Here is a 16,870-nt window from a genome sequence, read left to right as displayed (position 1 = left end):
CCTCTCCTCCAGTCTTCTGTCTCCATGAGGCTCATTTCACTCTTCTCTGCCCAGCAACCAACACAGTGCCCCTGAGCGTGAGACTCGTTCACCTTGGCCCAAACCCCCAGGTTTCTCTTGCTCCTACACGTCCTCCTCCACCACAAAGATGTTCCCTGCAATTTCCAAGCGTTGGAATGTGTACCCAGATGGCCCTGAGAAGATCCAAGGGGGCTGTCAAATGCCTTCTTGTTGGGCCAAGTTTCTCCAACACGATGATTCCAGGTCAGGCAGAGCTGCCTCCTAGGGGTTGTCCTGGAAATTACTGGAGTATTTTGGGCTTTCACCATGACCGGGGGTGTGGTGGGTGGGGAAGGTTGCTGTTAGTACTGAACAGGCGGGCAGGGACCAGGGATGCCAGATATTTTGCATTGCGTAGGCTAGTTTTTTTTAATTTTTATTTTTATAATGAATTATCATACGTCCCTATTTGGGGGGAATGTCTTCATAGATATTCAAGTAGGTAAAATTTTATTACGTGAGCCTAGACCTAACTCTGGTTATGCACAAATGCAAGGTATCTTGTGCATGGTTTTAACGTATTTGGGATTTTCCTGGATACAACTACTCTCTCTCTCCAAGGGGAGAGTGTGCATCGTTTTGTTTAGAACTTCATCAAGAGCTGTTCGCCAATGGCAACACATTGTTTATGGTATGAGTTGCCAGTTCAGTACACCTGCATCAGCTGCGTTTGTCAGGGTTGCTTTGAAGCCAGCATCTGGCTACCTCGTTATGAATTCTGTTGTGGTCTTGCATGAGCACCCACATGTTGAAATACATAGTATTTTACTACAAATTACTTGCTTTGTATTTCCCATTTATATTTCAATTAGGGCATCCTACTTTGAAATTATATGTGTAAGTAGATGATATTATCTATAATTTCCAGTTCAGGGCAATAAAGGGGGAATTACAAATAATTTGCTATAAAAAGGGGGCACTGGATCTGCAAGAGTTGAGAACAGTGCACGGGGAAGCCTTTGTTTGTTCATTTGCCGTGTATTTGTTTACCGGTTCTCACTCACCCAGCACACCCCACTCCAGTGCCTTCTAGGTGGGGCTGAGGGGCATTTCTGTGACGGGCCCTGGTGCTGAGGCCTCTGGGCCTGATGTATGCCTGCATGTGCTGGAAGGACAGCCTTCTCCCACCGAAAATGAAACACGCTGCCCCTCAAGTGTGGGGGAAAAGGATGGGCTGAGGGCAGGGGGCTGTGCACAGGAGGTGGTCCCAGAGCTCTGAGACCTCCTGCTCATGCTCTCCCACCTGGATACTTGTAGCAGCCTCCGTCTTTCTGTTAGCAGCTGTTTCTTAACCGTTGGTACTTTATATTGTAAAGTATTGTGTTGTAAAATCTGTATTTCATATTTTTAACCTCACTGATTTCTAAGTTATTAACCTAACTCCTCTTTTAATACCTACTTTTGATACAGGGTGGGGGTGGTCTGAGAAGCCCTGGACCTCCAGCTCCAGCCATGTTTCTCCTTTAGGGCATATGAAGCACTTGGAGTGATCCACTGCACCCCCTGAATGCTTGCTTTCTTTCCCCCAGTCACCCTGGAAACCCCCACCAGAGATGATTTCCCTCTTCCACTTGGCCCTAGCCATGCATCCCCCAAGGGAAGTCAGCCACAGGAAGGTGCCCAGTCCTCCATTCTTATGGCCAGCCACAACTGAAGCCTTTAACTACATTCTCTCTCTTTTCATGTTCCCTCCCTTGTGGTTTCTTTTAAAGCAACAGCATTTATCAACCATGTAAGAGGTCCCAGGCGAGGTAGTTCCTGGACCTCCAGTGTGCATGGTGTTACGGTCAGGATGATGGCTGTGGGGCTAGGGGCATCTGAGCAGGGGTTGTGTACCACAGGGATGAGCTCCCACTCACTAGCTTGGCCCACCTGCAATTTCACACACCGAGGTGGCCTGAAACGAGGGCCGTCCCCACCCTGCTCTGCACCTCACTCTTCCATTGGTGTTCACAGCTTTGTGCAGGCTTCTCACCAGTGAGACAGCCTCACACTGAGCTAACCACAGTTTTCTCATGGCAGGTTTAATTCATAGACAGTGGTACGGAGGGCATTAAATTAACGCTCACCACCTGGCAATAACTCATGTACCTTCCTGCTGATTTTAGCCCACCTCTGGGCTTTAAATGTACTGTTAGAAACAGACCTCTGTTATTTTATTTTTTAAAATGTTTATTTATTTACTTATTTTGAGAGACAGAGAGACCATGCAAGCAGGGAAGGGGTAGAGAGAGGGAGGGAGAGAATCCTGACCAGGCCAAGCGTTACCAGCACCTAGCCTGACGTGGGGCTCGATCCCATGAACCGAGATTATGACGTGAGCCGAAATCCAGAGTTGGTTGCTTAATGGACTGAGCCACCTGGGTGCCCTTTAAATAACTTCTACTGACTGACCAGGGCAGCCTGGCCACACACACCACATTCCAGCACCGGCAGGCAGAGTGACAGCTCAGAAATATGGAACCAAGTGTACCTACGGGGTGGATGACATGATCACTGCCCAGTGATAGTCAAAGTATGTGTTGAGCTAGGCTCTGTCGCTGAGAGTTCAAGGGCCCACAGTGCTGTTGACCTCTAAAGCCGGGTTCTATTGGAGGGGTGGGTGGCCGGTGGTCACCAGTGACGTCTGCTGTCTCAAGGTCTGTGACCCCAGAGGGAACAGCACATGTGCTTCGAGTGGACAGGGAACCTGAGTATTTAGGTGGCAGAAGGGTGGCGAAGGGAAGAATCTGCAGGGGGTGCCCTGTGCCAGTGGGAGGGGGGGTGGGGGCCTCCAGCTCCTGTTGAGTCCTGATTTAAGGTCCTATAACCAAGGCTCCACGGCTCTTCTGCACTAGTCACCCCTCCTGACACACATTAGCAGACAGCGTTTGGGAAATTGTGTGGTTATGAGGCAGGTGCTTAAATGAATCCTGAAGGAGATGGGACCTTTTTTTTTTAGCCACTTAATTGAATCTGTGGCAGTAAATCTTTTAGTCTTCTCTTAGCATTTACAATTTCAATTTACTCCATGGATTTTTGTGCTCAACTCCCAGTGAAAATGAGCATTTGTGCCAAAAAGCTTTTAATCAACCGTTCTCAAAATGTCAGTCCCCCTTATCTCCAAAGCCCAATGAAATCTTTGTGTCTATGGTTTCAAAAATATATTCTGTGTATCCTGTTTCTCCTTTTAGTTTCTAGCATCCTTTATCATGGTCTAATCAGAGTCATTTTTGATGTTCATCCCTCTCTTAATCTTCTTAGATTTCTTTTTAAGGTGAGCTTTCCACTTTAGTCTGGCTTCCCTGGTCTATTAAGATTCTCCGAGGCCACTGCCTCCAAGATGAAGATACGCTTCTGTGGAAAGCCTTCGCAGAGCCCTCTATTTTAGCACACAGAAGGTTAATTGCCCGGTCTTTAATTAAGCCAGTCATTTTTCTTTAACGTTGTTTGTGGAACTCCATAATAAATGAAACCATAAACCTGTCTTCATTTTATGAGGAGTTTGAGTTTTGAGTGTTCTTGCTTACTCTCTTTCACAGGCTGGTCTTGGGAAAAGCTAATTTCTACAAAAATCCTTAATGGAAAAAAAAAAAAAACCTTTAGGGATTTTAATGGCAAGGATTCTGTTTTGTGTGGTTTAGGGAAAGGTGCTTCTCAATACTTTTGTGACAAAGTAGAAAAAACCTTCAGCTAATCTGGAAACCCCCCAAGACAGGACCTCCCTCCCTGAAGGCAGGATAGGTACCAGCCTCCCCTGGGCCTTCCAGCTCAGCTCTGGACACTGCTGTCATTTGAGCAGCCACCAGGGGGCAGCATGCCCCCCCCCCGCGACTACTGATTCACTAATCAGCACCCCTGCTGCCCTGACCCCCTGCACAGGGCAGTGCCGTTCTCCCATCGATTTCTCCCTGGCCCTCTGATTTCCGATGAGCCTAATCAGCTGTGCAGTCTTCAGCCCTTGCTCCTTGATTTGTCAGGAGGATGAGTTATCTGAGCGGACGCTCTCTGTGATTTGTAGGTTGGAGGACTCAGCTGTACTGCTGTGACCTTTTCAATATTCTGTTATTAGATGGGTTGGCCATTTCAACTTCCTCCTGAACAAAGTGTCTTCTACATGTGCTGAAGAGGGAGAATAGCCAGTTAATCAGAACACCCAATGCTGAAAAGGTCGAACCAGGGCTGTGGGTATTAACATCCACTGTCTGCATTAGCATCCCACAGCCTGCAGGTTCCAATGGCACCAAATATGTGGATGACATGTAGCCCTCAGACCCCAGCACAGAAGGTCTACTCCTCCCACTCTTACCCATCTTCATGGGCAACCCAGAGTCTTTACCATGGTCTACAAGGTCCCATCCATTTGGGCTCCTGGTGTCTCCCCTGCCTTCATCTTCTGTCCCCTTTTACTTCAGTTCCAATGCTCCAGCCATGGGTGGCCTTTCCGTCCTTGAGTATGCCAAGCTCCCTCCCGTCTCAGGATCTTTGCACATGCTGAGCCTTGGCTTGGATCACTCTTTCCCCAGATTTTTGCATGACTGCCTCCTTCTCAGCATTCAGCTCTCAACTCAATGTCATCTCCTCAGGGAGGTCTTCCCCAGGATACCCTAGCCACGAAACTCCTCATTAGAACATTGCCCTGTGTTTCTTTTTTTTTTTTTTTTTAAATTTTTTTTTTCAACGTTTATTTATTTTTGGGATAGAGAGAGACAGAGCATGAACGGGGGAGGGGCAGAGAGAGAGGGAGACACAGAATCGGAAACAGGCTCCAGGCTCTGAGCCATCAGCCCAGAGCCCAACGCGGGGCTTGAACTCGCGGACCGCGAGATCGTGACCTGGCTGAAGTCGGACGCTCAACCGACTGCGCCACCCAGGCGCCCCTGCCCTGTGTTTCTTAAGAATCTTTATCATTTACCATTTTTGTCAGTTCATGTGTCTCACTCTACTCGTATATAAACAACTCAAGGGCAAGGACACTGTCTATCATGGTCACCACTGCATCCCCGATGCTCGGCACAGTTACAGGTACACAGCAGGTCCTCAATAAATGTTCATTGACTATGACAGACTGAATGTTCGTGACTGCCCAAAATTCATATGTTGAAGTCCTAACCCCCCAGTGTGATGGAATTTGGAGGTGGGGGCTTTGGGGAGGCCAACTAGGTCATGAGGGTGGAGCCCTCATGAATAAGATAGCTGCCCTTCTAAGAACAGGCACAAAAGCTTGCTTCCTCTCTCTGTTTGTCACCATTTGAGAATACAACGAGAAGATGGCCATCTATAAACCAGGAAGCATGCTCTCACAGACACAGGATCTGCTGGCATTTTGACCTGGGACTTCTCAGCCTCTAGAACCATAAGAAATAAAGCTCTGGTTTAACACTTAGTCTCTGGTAATTTGTTACAGCTACCTGTGCTAAAACAGAAGGAAAGTAACAGCGCAGTTTATTAAAAATTAATCCCAGGGGCACCCGGGGGGCTCAGTTGGTTACGTATCTGACTTCGGCTGAGGTCATGATCTCACAGTTCGTGGGTTCAAGCCCGGTGTTGGGCTCTGTGCTGACAGCTCAAAGCCTGGAGCCTGCTTTGGATTGTGTGTCTCCTCTCTCTCTGCCTCTCCCCCACTCATGCTGTCTCTCTGTCTCTCAAAAATAAACAAACATTAAAAAAAATAATCCCAGAATTTAGACTCCTCAATGGTCACTGAATAATTTTTTCTGCCTGCTTCCCCAAGCCCCCCACCTCACCCCTTCTTGGGAAGTCACACAACACATGCTCTTGTGACATGAAAGCCAGGTGAGTCCCAGCACCCAGAATTTTAACTCACCGCAGCTGTTCATTCAAAGTATCAGCAAGTGCCTAATCTAAAATAGAAATTTCTTAAACAAGCACAAGGCAGCAGCAGCATCTGCACCAATGAAACCATTTTCAAGATCCAAGTTTTGAACTTAGGCCTACTTAAAATACACATTCTAGCGTGAAACCTCCCTCCCACCGCTAAAGAAATCCTACAAGTTCCTTTTGCTTAATTTTTTGGTGAAGGGCCTTCTAATGCTGTTCAATGATACATTTAAAATTGGATTTGTAATGAAATGCTGAAGCCAAAGAGTACCAGGATGAGAGGAAACCACTCTGGTCATTCAACACCCGGCCCTTGAAGGCCTGTCCTGAGGGTGACTCTGTTTGATTCTTTGGGCAGACTCTGGTAGAGCACAGACATCCCACTTTTCTGGAAGAGCTCAGCTCAAGGCTGGCGAGGGATGAGCAAACCTCCTTGCACACCTGCGTAAGACAGCACGGGAAGAGCAGGCGCCAAGATGCCCAGAATCAGGTGCCCTATGGTGAGTGTAGACTCAATCTGGCACACATCGCCAGTTCCAACAGCCTGAGATACGTGTCTCGATCCCCGCAGGGTGCAGTGAGACTGTTTTTAACACCACCTAAAAATGTGTAAGTTGGAAGTGTTGTCTCTGAAACAACGTGGAAGCTTTTGGCCTGGAATGGTCTCCCTTCAGCCCTCGGGTAAACAAAGAAACAGTCACACAGTGTGTTTTATTCTTAGAAGTTTTTTTTTTTTTTTTTTTTTTTTTTAAGGAGTCCAACCAAAGCATCTCAGAAAGGCTGGTGCTGTTTTAATTCCACCGAAATCAGATGTGGGTTTTCAGGAGTGTACTGTGAAGGGGCTCGGCCGTCCGGCACGTTGCATCTCTCTGTGAGCACCGTGCACCAGACTGCCATGTGCGGCACGCACGAACATCTGAACGGCCACAGCTCGGCCATCTTTCGCCTCCCAGCTCCCCCTTGCTATAGGATGAAAGACGTAATGAAGGGCAAGGAATCAGGCTTCCCTGCCACTGCGGGGTTTTCTGCACTGGGACACACCAGGAGTTTAGCATCTAAGATCGGGAAAGCAGAAAAGGAAATTAAAGCTAATGGTTTTAAAGGGCCCGCCAGCCCTGATCCTTGGGAGAGAACAAATCAAACGCAATTCCACAGGTGCCACTGGAGGTACCTGAACAGAAACCTAACACAATCTCACAGTGCATTTGGCTGGTTGGCTGGACTTTTTTCTCCAGGATCTGCTGTAGATAAACCTGGGCGCACAGGCAGGATCAAGACCCCAAATCTGAGACCCCGAAGGAGCCACGAAACCCCTCATTGAGCAGCTGGAAACTGCAGTCAAGGATTAACCTTGTCTTGAGGAGAGTCTGGCCTTTGTCTCCTGGCTTCTGGGAGGTGATCTCTAAGCCCTTGCAACGTCCTGCCTGATAAATATCTTTGTGGACCTGAGAGCTTTGGGCCACGTCAGATAGTCTATGCTGGCAATGAGATGCAAGGTGAGGCAGGAAGGGGGAGGGTAGCTAAACATCTATCAGTTCAGCCCGTGAAAAGGCTGGAGACCAAGGTCAGCCGTGTGGGCAGTCAACCATGCGTATGTGACCGAGCCCCAATAAAAAATTGTTGGGTACCGAGGCTCATCAGGTGTTCTCTCCTGGTGGCAGTATTCGATGTGTCTCTTCACACAGCACAGCTGGGAGAAGCAAGCACCACGTACACAAGTCCCCTGCAAGAGGGCAGTCGGGAGTTCTGTAGCTGGAGCTCTCCTGCGCCCCTGCTCTACACACCTCTTCCCTCTGCTGATTTCAGTATGTATCTTTCTGCTGTAATAAACCACAACTGTGAGCATAATGTTTTTTTTTTTTTTCTGAGTTCTAGGAGGGCTTGCAGCAAATTATCAAACAATGAGGGTGGTCTTGGGGACTCCTAAACTTGCAGTTGGTGTCAGAAGTTAGGGAGGTCGTGAGGACTACCTAACTCTGTAGAAATTGGGGTCCAGGGAGCAGAAGGGAGTGTGAGGGGAGAACTCAGGCCTCCCGATGCCCAGGCCAGTTCCCCAGGGTGTGGATCACATGCAGATACCCGAGCCAGAAAGCAAAAACACTCTACTACAGAGCCATGGCCAGGAGTCCCTATAATCTGGCCCTGTGGGCAGCTATGCCCTGGCCTTGCCGTCAGATGTACCTGGACCCTCTAAGCCAAAGTCCCCTAGATCCATTCCTTGTGCCCCAACTGTGGTTGCATTGTTGGGGCTCGTCACCCGGCCCATTGTAATCATTTTATTTCGCTGAGTGAGGATCAGTTGACAGGCCAGGATTTTTCCTGGCGCCAACTGGCTTCTTCTGTAAAAGGGGATTTTCTGGCAGACGGTGCTTTAGCAATCGAGTTGTTCTCTAGCAGGGAAAGCAATCTTGAACCAAATATAGGTAATCACCCCAATAGATGGAGAAGCTGAGGACACTGGCTTCCAGGCTCACTTAGGCTCCACATGGGGATCTGGCAAGCACACCTGTGTGTGACCTGCCAAACACCACTAGCCTCCAAGCTCCCCAAGTCTGCCCTTTCCTCATTAATGTTAATCTCGTTATATTTTCCCAAGCTCAGTGCTCACCTGGCATTTGAGGATTGGCGCAAGGAAACCATGCCTCTTAAAAAAAAAACAAAACCAGAAGCCAAATATGCAAGTTGTTGCCTATGGCAGTGGCATCTTGCTCATGTGGAGTGAGAACCAGTGCTCTGTCGGCCGCCTCCCTGGCGCTCAGGGCGCTCAGGGCCCCCGGGCTCCTCAGCAGGATGTCAAACGCCACTCACAGCAGAGTCACAGAAGGTCACAGAGGGAAGTAGATGCACCAGACAGGACAGTCTCTCATTGCACAGAAGGAGAAAGTGACACCACATGCCAGGAGAAGGGTGGGCGACCGGGTTTGTTCAAAATCACGACCCTGTGAGGTGAGAACGTCAAGCCTCAGTCTCTAGCCTAGCTCAGCACTTCCCACCATCCTGGAGCCTGGTTTCTTATTCTCCACAAAAACCTCAGCCTAGGTGCTCCCATTCTGACAGGTGTGTGCCTCCTGCGTGACAAGATTTTGGAGACTCTCATCAACACACTGGGCCTGAAATGGCACCATGAGATGGTACTCATGCCATGAGATTTCCTCTCTCTCAGTCACCAGGGTACTTGACATCAGCAGGGCTTTGTGAACCCATTAGATACATGTGATTGACCGAACCCCCCCCCCCCCCCAACTTCCTGATCCCCAGAGAGTCTCAGAGCTGAGGCAGAGCTGCAGCGGTGAGGACACAGGACACCTGACTTTTGAGACGTGGAAGAATACCGCTTCTATTTCCAGGTGACAGTGAGGCCCTGCTGGTCAGTCCCCTTTGTTGAGGCTGGTCCTGCCAGGACCATCCTGCTGGGTTCCAACCCCAGCTCCTTGGGGCAGCTTCCCTAGACCTCCCAGGGCTCACTGTTCCGTATCCTTTGAACTCTCTCTGTGTGTATGGTCAGTACCCTACAACCCTCTCTTGGAAAGTATCATCTTGATTCATGCCTTAATTATTTTGTCTGCCCCAGTGAGACTCTGAGCTCTTCGTGCAGAGGAGGAAACTGGTTTCTGCCAAAAGTTCTCAGCTTGAGGCCAAGGGAATGACAAGATAACTTGGCCAATGCAGCTGTGGTTGGCAGTTAGGGCAGTGGGCAGCCGGACAGGGCTGAGGCTAACTTTCCCAGCCCAGCCACTTTGCCAGAGACTGCCCCATCACTTGGCATCTGACCCCCACACCAGTCTCACTAGACGGAACAATCCGGATGATTTAATGAGCCTACACCTGGGATGGAGTTTTCATTTTTTGGAACATTAGCTATGGGCCTCACAGGAAGCCTCCTGGAGGACACCCAAAGGAAAACATGGTGTGTCCTAGCCCTGGAGAGAGACAGGAGAGGTCTGTGTCCTGGACAACTTGGGGTAGTCAAGACTTTGCCTGGTCCGGCTTCCCAGGCAAGGGTGTATGAGGACAGGCTGGGGAGGGAGTCTCATGGGACCAGGAAGCCTGGTCTGTAGGCAGCGTCAGGGTTTGGATCGTGTAGTTTCACTAGCTCCAGATGGGGGAATGTGAAATAAGGGGTGCCGGGGGAGGCTGGAGAGACTGGAGGTGGGCACGTGCTGAGGCAGGGAGCCAGAGAGGGGCTCCGAGCTAGCCTCGACCCTCAGAGATGGCGGGGGTGGCTCTTGGAAAGAGCAGAGGAGAGAATGCCAGAGGGTTCAAAGGAAGACCCATCAAAGTCCTAAGTGACTGGCTCTACACAGTGACAGGGAGGGACATGTGAGGAGTGGCTCAGAGGAGGCTAAGTCAACCCGGCAGTAAGAGGCTGCTCTCTAAGCTGACATGACTGGGTGCAAACTGGGAGCCCAGCATGGAGGATGCTTCCCTGGCCCAGCACCACACCAGCCCCTCAGGACTCCTGGGTAGCCTCAGGCAACGTTAGCAGGCTGGGCCCTTGGAGGAATGGGGCAGTGGCTTGAGCGTTCTGAGGCACTCAGAAGAGTGCCTCTCCCTAATCTGTCAATATGGCCTAGCGCTGGGGGACCTAGTGAAGTGAGCCCACCAGGCCTGGGCCTCTGCACCTACTGACCGGGTAAGCCCTGCCCATTTCAGGGCTTCCCACAAGCTGGCTATGCTTTCCCTCTGCCCTCACAGCAGGTGGCACTCTTGGCATTGACTACATCTGCTCTGGGAAACCCGTCATGGAGTTCTCATGGAATTTAAAGCCAGGGCTCATTAGTGTCCTGAAAGCCCCATGACCAAAAACAAAACAAAACAAAACAAAACAAAAAAAACAGTTCGACTGAACAGGGCCTCAGGTCTGGGGAGGGAACAGGAATCTTGGTGGCAGGGTGAGGCCTGCCTGGGAGCGGAGAAGCTGCCCAGGTGTCCCAGTGGCCCTGGGGGAGGGGAGAAGACTCCTGCCCATTGGAGGAGCTGCAGGATAATACAGAAGGTGGCCGCTGATTCATGTGCATGAACAGCAGGGGAAGACAAGGGAGTGTCCTCTTCCTCTTTGTTCCCAGACCCCTTTGAAGTGCAAGGGGAAAAGATGGTCACACCTGACACCAGAGTTTTGTTTTCTTTTGTGGAGCACAGTTTCAATAGACTAATTCGGGCTTAAGAAACAGTGAGATCCAGCAGTGCCTGTGTGAGCAGACACCTGTGCACTAGGCTTGTGGCCACTCCAGGCGACACTGGCAGCCCTTCTTCCTGGGCCAGAAATCCTTCCCCTCCCTCCCTGACAGGTGCAGCCTCGCAGCCTCCACTGGAGCCTTCCCAGGGACAGGAGGCCCATTCCTGTTGCACAGTGAGCCTCAGCTGTTGGAAGGCTCACCATTTTATGGTGGAAAACTGCTTCCAGGGAGTAAGAGAGGAGATTCATGGTACTGACAAACAGGGCATTTGAAATGTGCCTCCCTGCCACCACCCACAGGTCCAAGGTCTGCCTGCCAGGGGCCCAACACCCTGCACCAAACTTCCAGGTGAAGGCCCTTCACACTTGGAGACAGTTTTGTTTCTCCTATGGGGGAGGCCGTGCTTCCTGCTGAGGTTCTGGGGACTATTGGGGAAACTCTATAGTGCTGCTTTTACTGTCCCGTGGGATGAGGTTTCTAGAATGCATGCTATCCTAGTCTTCCCTCCTGGAGGCCACCTACTTGGCAGAATCCTCCTAGACATGAGTCCCACCTGGCCCAGCTGGCACTCAGTGGGGTGTCCCTGCCTTCCCTCGAGGTCCCCATGAAGAGGGGGTCATTGTCAGGCTTCCTAGTTAGCATCGGCCAGGTGTTCCAACAACCTCTCCTGGAGCCAGCAGGAACCTAACCTCCAGGCTTCCATGGAGGGACTTTGAGAGGTGTGAAAAAGCCAAGGGCAATTATAGAAATGCCACTTTACTTTGGATCTGTTCCAAGTAACACAGTGGGAATAATAAACTAGCCAGGATGAAAGTCAGGTGTTGTAGCATTAACATCACTTACACTAATGGATGGGGGAGCCTCCCCAGACCTCTGGAGGGTTCCAGGAATCTGCGTTTCAAATGTGATGTGCTATGGCGGGAACTGGGCTTCTAGTGGGGAGAAATGAAAATTCATGACAATGACAAGCGGGGCACTGTCTCTAATCGTGTCCAAAGGGAGGGTGAGTCCTTGCTTCACATTCTCCCACAGCTGCCCCCTCATGGAAGCAGTTGGCTGGCCTTCCAAGAAGGGACGCAGGTTGTAGAAGAGCCACTGGGGCTCTGAGACCAGCGACTGCCTTGCTGCATTTACAAGGTCATGCAGGGGGTTCTCTGCACCTTAAATTCTGGGTCTTGAGACGTTATGGGGAAAGAGAGGATTTGTTCCAGTGGATAACTTGTCCCTGAATCACATCTTGAATGATAATATGATGTCCACGATTAACAGTGCCATGCGGATGGGTTCTATGATGAGCTGTCTATAGAATAAGAGACCTACTGTGTGTACACACAGCCAGGAACCAGCATGAACAAGCAGCAGCAGCAATGTGAGAAGGGGTGAGCTGGAAGATTCTGCTACTGTGGCCAAGCCAATTTACACAGTGACATCCCACTGCACTGGCTTTCCTGCTGTGTCTCCACACAGCAGAAACCAAGACGTCTGAGTGGTCTGAGTATTACACAAAGACCAATACCACCTGGTCTTAATGACTTTGCTCATGAGCAGGCAAGAGTCTGTGAGGTCGGCCCCATGCTGAGGACCATTTGGGGCAGACTGCACAACTACCATGCTCTAAGCTTGAGGAGCCCTGGTCACAACCTATGCCATGCCATCGGGGATGGGGACAGTGCCCCTCAGTCCCCGTGGAGGTGGGGGACGCCAAGCCAGGTGGCCAGCACCTGAGCCACAGATGGTCCCCAAAACATCAGCATTAAGTTTCACCTGGCTCTGCCTACAATGCAATATTCTTCTCCATGTTGGCTTAAATAAGGCTGTTCATAGAGCTTCAGAATGATCCCTCACCCTTTGGGAAACTTGAGAAGTCTCTCCCCAGCAAGCATATCAGCAGCACAGACAGAAGGGGCTGACTCCTCTGCCAGACCTGACTTGGAGGTCCTCAGACAAGGGAACCCTGAACCTACCCCTGGGTGGTAACTTGGGATATTTCACAGGTGCTGGGAAGGTCCTCTTGCCCTCTCCCCTGCCCCCAATTGTCCCACACTCAGGCTTACCGGCCTGGGCACAAAGGACTTTACCTTATAATTAAAGGCAGTTGTGCAAATTTCTCCCACTCAGTCATTACGGAGACCATTTATTCACACTAAATCCTCTGTGGAGGAAAGTTCCTATAAGCAGGAGAGCTGAAGCGAGGCATCCAGGGCACACAGACAATTTACCAGAGACGAACTCTGAATCAACAACTCCTCTCTATAGACATGAGTTGTGCAGAGGGAATGGCCTTTTAGTATTTTCCCTTCCAGATGGAAATAGTGACAGCACCACCATCCTGGTTAAATATGAAACTTTCCAATCATGTTATTGGTGCAAATTTAAATAAAAGATCCTCATTTCAACTATTCAGGCCTGCAGCAGGGCTGGGTGGCATGGTGCCAGATATTTTAGATTCAGAAGAAACTCAGAGGCTATGAGAGTCACAAGTCAATCATCAAAAAAATGAGTAGTATAAGTTTCATGAGTAAGCTGGCACATAACCTAACTAAGCACATTTTAAAATGTTTATATTGGGGGTGCCTGGGTGGCTCAGTCGGTTAAGCATTCGACCTTGGCTCAGGTCACGATCTCACAGCTCGTGGGTTCGAGCCCCACGTTGCACTCTTGATCATGTGCTCGCTCTCTCTCTCTCTCTCTCTCTCTCTCTCTCAAAATAAATAAACTTAAAAAAATTTTTTTAATGTTTTTTTTTTTTCTTTTGAGAGACAGAGGCAGAGCACGAGCAGAGACAGAGGGGGAGACACAAAATCCAAAGCGGGCTCTTGGCGCTGAGCTGTCAGCACAGAGCCCAACGCGGGGCTCGAACTCATGAACCTCTAGATCATGACCTGAGCCAAAGTCGGAAGCTTAACCAGCTGAGCCACCCAGGCGCCCCCTTAAAGTTTTTGTTTTAAAAATTAAATGTTTATATGAAGCAGAACTTCAGGGATGTTTTGATTTCAGCATCTCTGCCTCTTCTGAATGAATTCTCTGTTTACTTAACTTGCAGTGAACTCCTCCATATCATGCCCGGCCCTGCCTGGGCTAGGAGCCCTTTCCCAAGAAAGTGATGGCTTGACTTATTGTTGAGTCAAGAGATCAGGTTACAAAGTACTGTCCTAGAAAGAAAAAGTGTGTGCATATATACACATACACAAAGAAAAAGCTGTAAAGTTATATACCAAAATATTATCCATGATCCTCTCTTGTGGTAAACACATTTTATTTTTCTCTTTTGTACTTTTATTTCTTAAATTTTCTGCAAATAATACATAATACCTTTGTAATCAGAAAAACAACGATAAAATGAAAGCAATAATGGTTACTTAACAAAACAAAACCCAATCAAGGTTCCCCTGTCTTGATTGAAAGAGCAAAGCCTCAAGATATTTCCCTATTGTCAGAAATAGCTGGATTATTGGTGAAAGCATGAAAGGAAACAAACTGGTTAATAAAAAGTGGCAGAGGAGCTTCAAAGTAGATGCTCCCCTGTGGCAAAAATGTACCTTTTTCTATTCTTGCTCCTGTTGGGTAGAGTTGATCCATTAGAAACAACTACCGAAAATATCTAGCTGTCTGGAAATGTGGCTTGTTGTCACTTCTGGATCAATAATAGACTCTAAGGTTAATTTCTTTCTCTCACATTGACACAATTTAAAGTTGAGATCAACCCTGGTGAGAAGGGAGTGGAGACAGTAGAAAAGTTACAAGTTTCTGAGAGATCCATCGCCTGGGGAACGGAGTACTACTCATGTCAATTGATATTCAGACCTAAACAACTGGAGAGAGAGAACGATTTGGGCATGTTAAAAGATATAGTAGTGTAGAGATACCAGTTCACCCCAAACTGACCCACAGATTCAAGGCAGTGCAAATCAAATTTCCAACAGAGTGTGTGCATGCGTCTTTATGTGTATGCACACAGTAGGCACACACTTGATAAGTCCATTACACAATTTATATATAGGTGCAAGGGCCGAGGACACCCAAAACGCTCTTGAAGAGGATGAACAGGGGCTTTCCCTATGAGGCATCAAAACTTACTATAAAGCCCCAGTAATTAAGGCAGTGGTTATTAGTTTAGGACTAGCACAACTGAACATAAGAAAGGGCTCCACAATAGGCTCCTTAAAATATGAGCATTTGCCATAGGAAAATGTTACTGTAGATCCCTGGGGTAATAGATCAATCTTTTAATAAATGATACTAGCACAAGTTGGGATCCACGTGGATAAAAAAAAAAAAAAAAGGCTTGTGCTTTACACCATTCACCAAAAAATGACTTCCAAGTAGATTAAAAAAATAAATAAACAGGATTCTACTTCTGGAAGGACAGCATAAGGAGATGTGTAGACATGCTTCCCAGAGAAACAACCGTAACTGGTAAAGCGATTAAAAAACCCAAACACCAGCCATTTAGAGTGTCTGGAAACTGTCCTATAAGGCATACAATACATGAAGAAACTTATTTTTTTCAAGACTATCCACTAAATCTCAGTAAGAACAGTGAGAATTTTACTTGAGCCATGACTTGCATACCCTCCCCTCCCTACTGTGGATGGGAGACAGAGCTCCTGTGCTCCTAGCTCTCAGTGATGGTCTAGACTATCTCCCTGGGAGGGCGGGACATGAGCATTTCTCATCCCTCCTGGGTTCATGTTGCATAGGCTACGTTCCAAGAAAAGGCAGCTAAAGAATCTGGGGGTCTCTGTTTATATCCAGCCCCAACTGAGGATAGAAGCTTGACTGCTGGCATGGCAGAGGCTGGAGGTACTGGGGCCTCGGCTGCCTTCACTCTAGCTCACTTGTAGGACAGAGGTTTCAGTCCTGGAGAGGCAAGCTGAGCAAATCAGAAGCTGCCATCCCCACCTACTACTCTGCTCATAAACCGGGGATATCACTCTGAGACAACTGGGTCACAGTCTCTGCCCCAAGCTCCGGAGCAGTGGTTCAGAGATTTTGTGCAAGGGAGAGGCAAGCCATAAAGATGAAGAGCTCTGACTGAGAGGAACTGACTTTATTTGGAACAATATGGAGGAGTTCAAGCCTATTATAACAATGGATACCATGGTGGTAAGTGATTAAAAGGAGACTCATAGCTCTACAAAGGTGACAAGCTAGACTGTAGACCAGCCAGCTTACCGGAGGGAGAGCATAAACAAAATGAAAATGAACACAGCCTCAGAGAAATATGGAATAGCACTAAGAAGAATGCATATAATGGGAATACCCAGAAGCAGGAAACAGAGAAGGAAGAGAAACACTATTTAAAGAACTAATGACTGAAAACTTCCCAAACTGGGTGAAAAACATCGATCTACACATCCAAGAAACTCAACAAACTTCAAATAAGGTAAGTGCAAAGAGATCCACAGTTGGACACATCAGAGTCAAAATGCCGAAAGACAAAGAGAAAAATTTGAAGGCATCAAGAAAAAATAACCGGTCAGTCACAACAGAACCCTAAAAATGATGAACAGCTGACTTCTCATCAGAAGGTAGTGGGGGTGACATGTTCAAAGTGCTAAAAGAAAAAAGAAACCGTCAACAAAGAATGTTAAAGCCAACAAAATTATTTTACAAAAATGAAGGGAAAGTAAGGACGTTCCCAGATAAACAAAAATTGACATAACTTGTTGCTAGTACATCTACCTTACAATGAGTACTAAAGTGAACTCTTCAGACTGAAAGCAAGTGACCATAGACGGGAATCTGAATGCACACAAAAAGCAAAGAGCACTGATGAGAGTAATCATGTTATTATACAAGACAGTATAAAT

General features: G+C 48.3%; 1 protein-coding gene across 5 annotated transcripts in view; it reads right to left on the bottom strand.

Annotated features, from left to right (window-relative positions):
- FSTL4 (follistatin like 4) overlaps positions 1 to 16,870 on the bottom strand; it is a 458,716-nt gene that overhangs the window by 167,098 nt on the left and 274,748 nt on the right. The gene's annotated exons all lie outside the window — the stretch shown is intronic.

Source organism: Puma concolor, chromosome A1 (genome assembly GCF_028749965.1).
Source record: "Puma concolor isolate L17-30 chromosome A1, mPumCon1.1.hap2, whole genome shotgun sequence".
NCBI lineage: Eukaryota > Metazoa > Chordata > Mammalia > Carnivora > Felidae > Puma > Puma concolor.
This window is presented reverse-complemented; position numbering and strand designations above follow the sequence as displayed.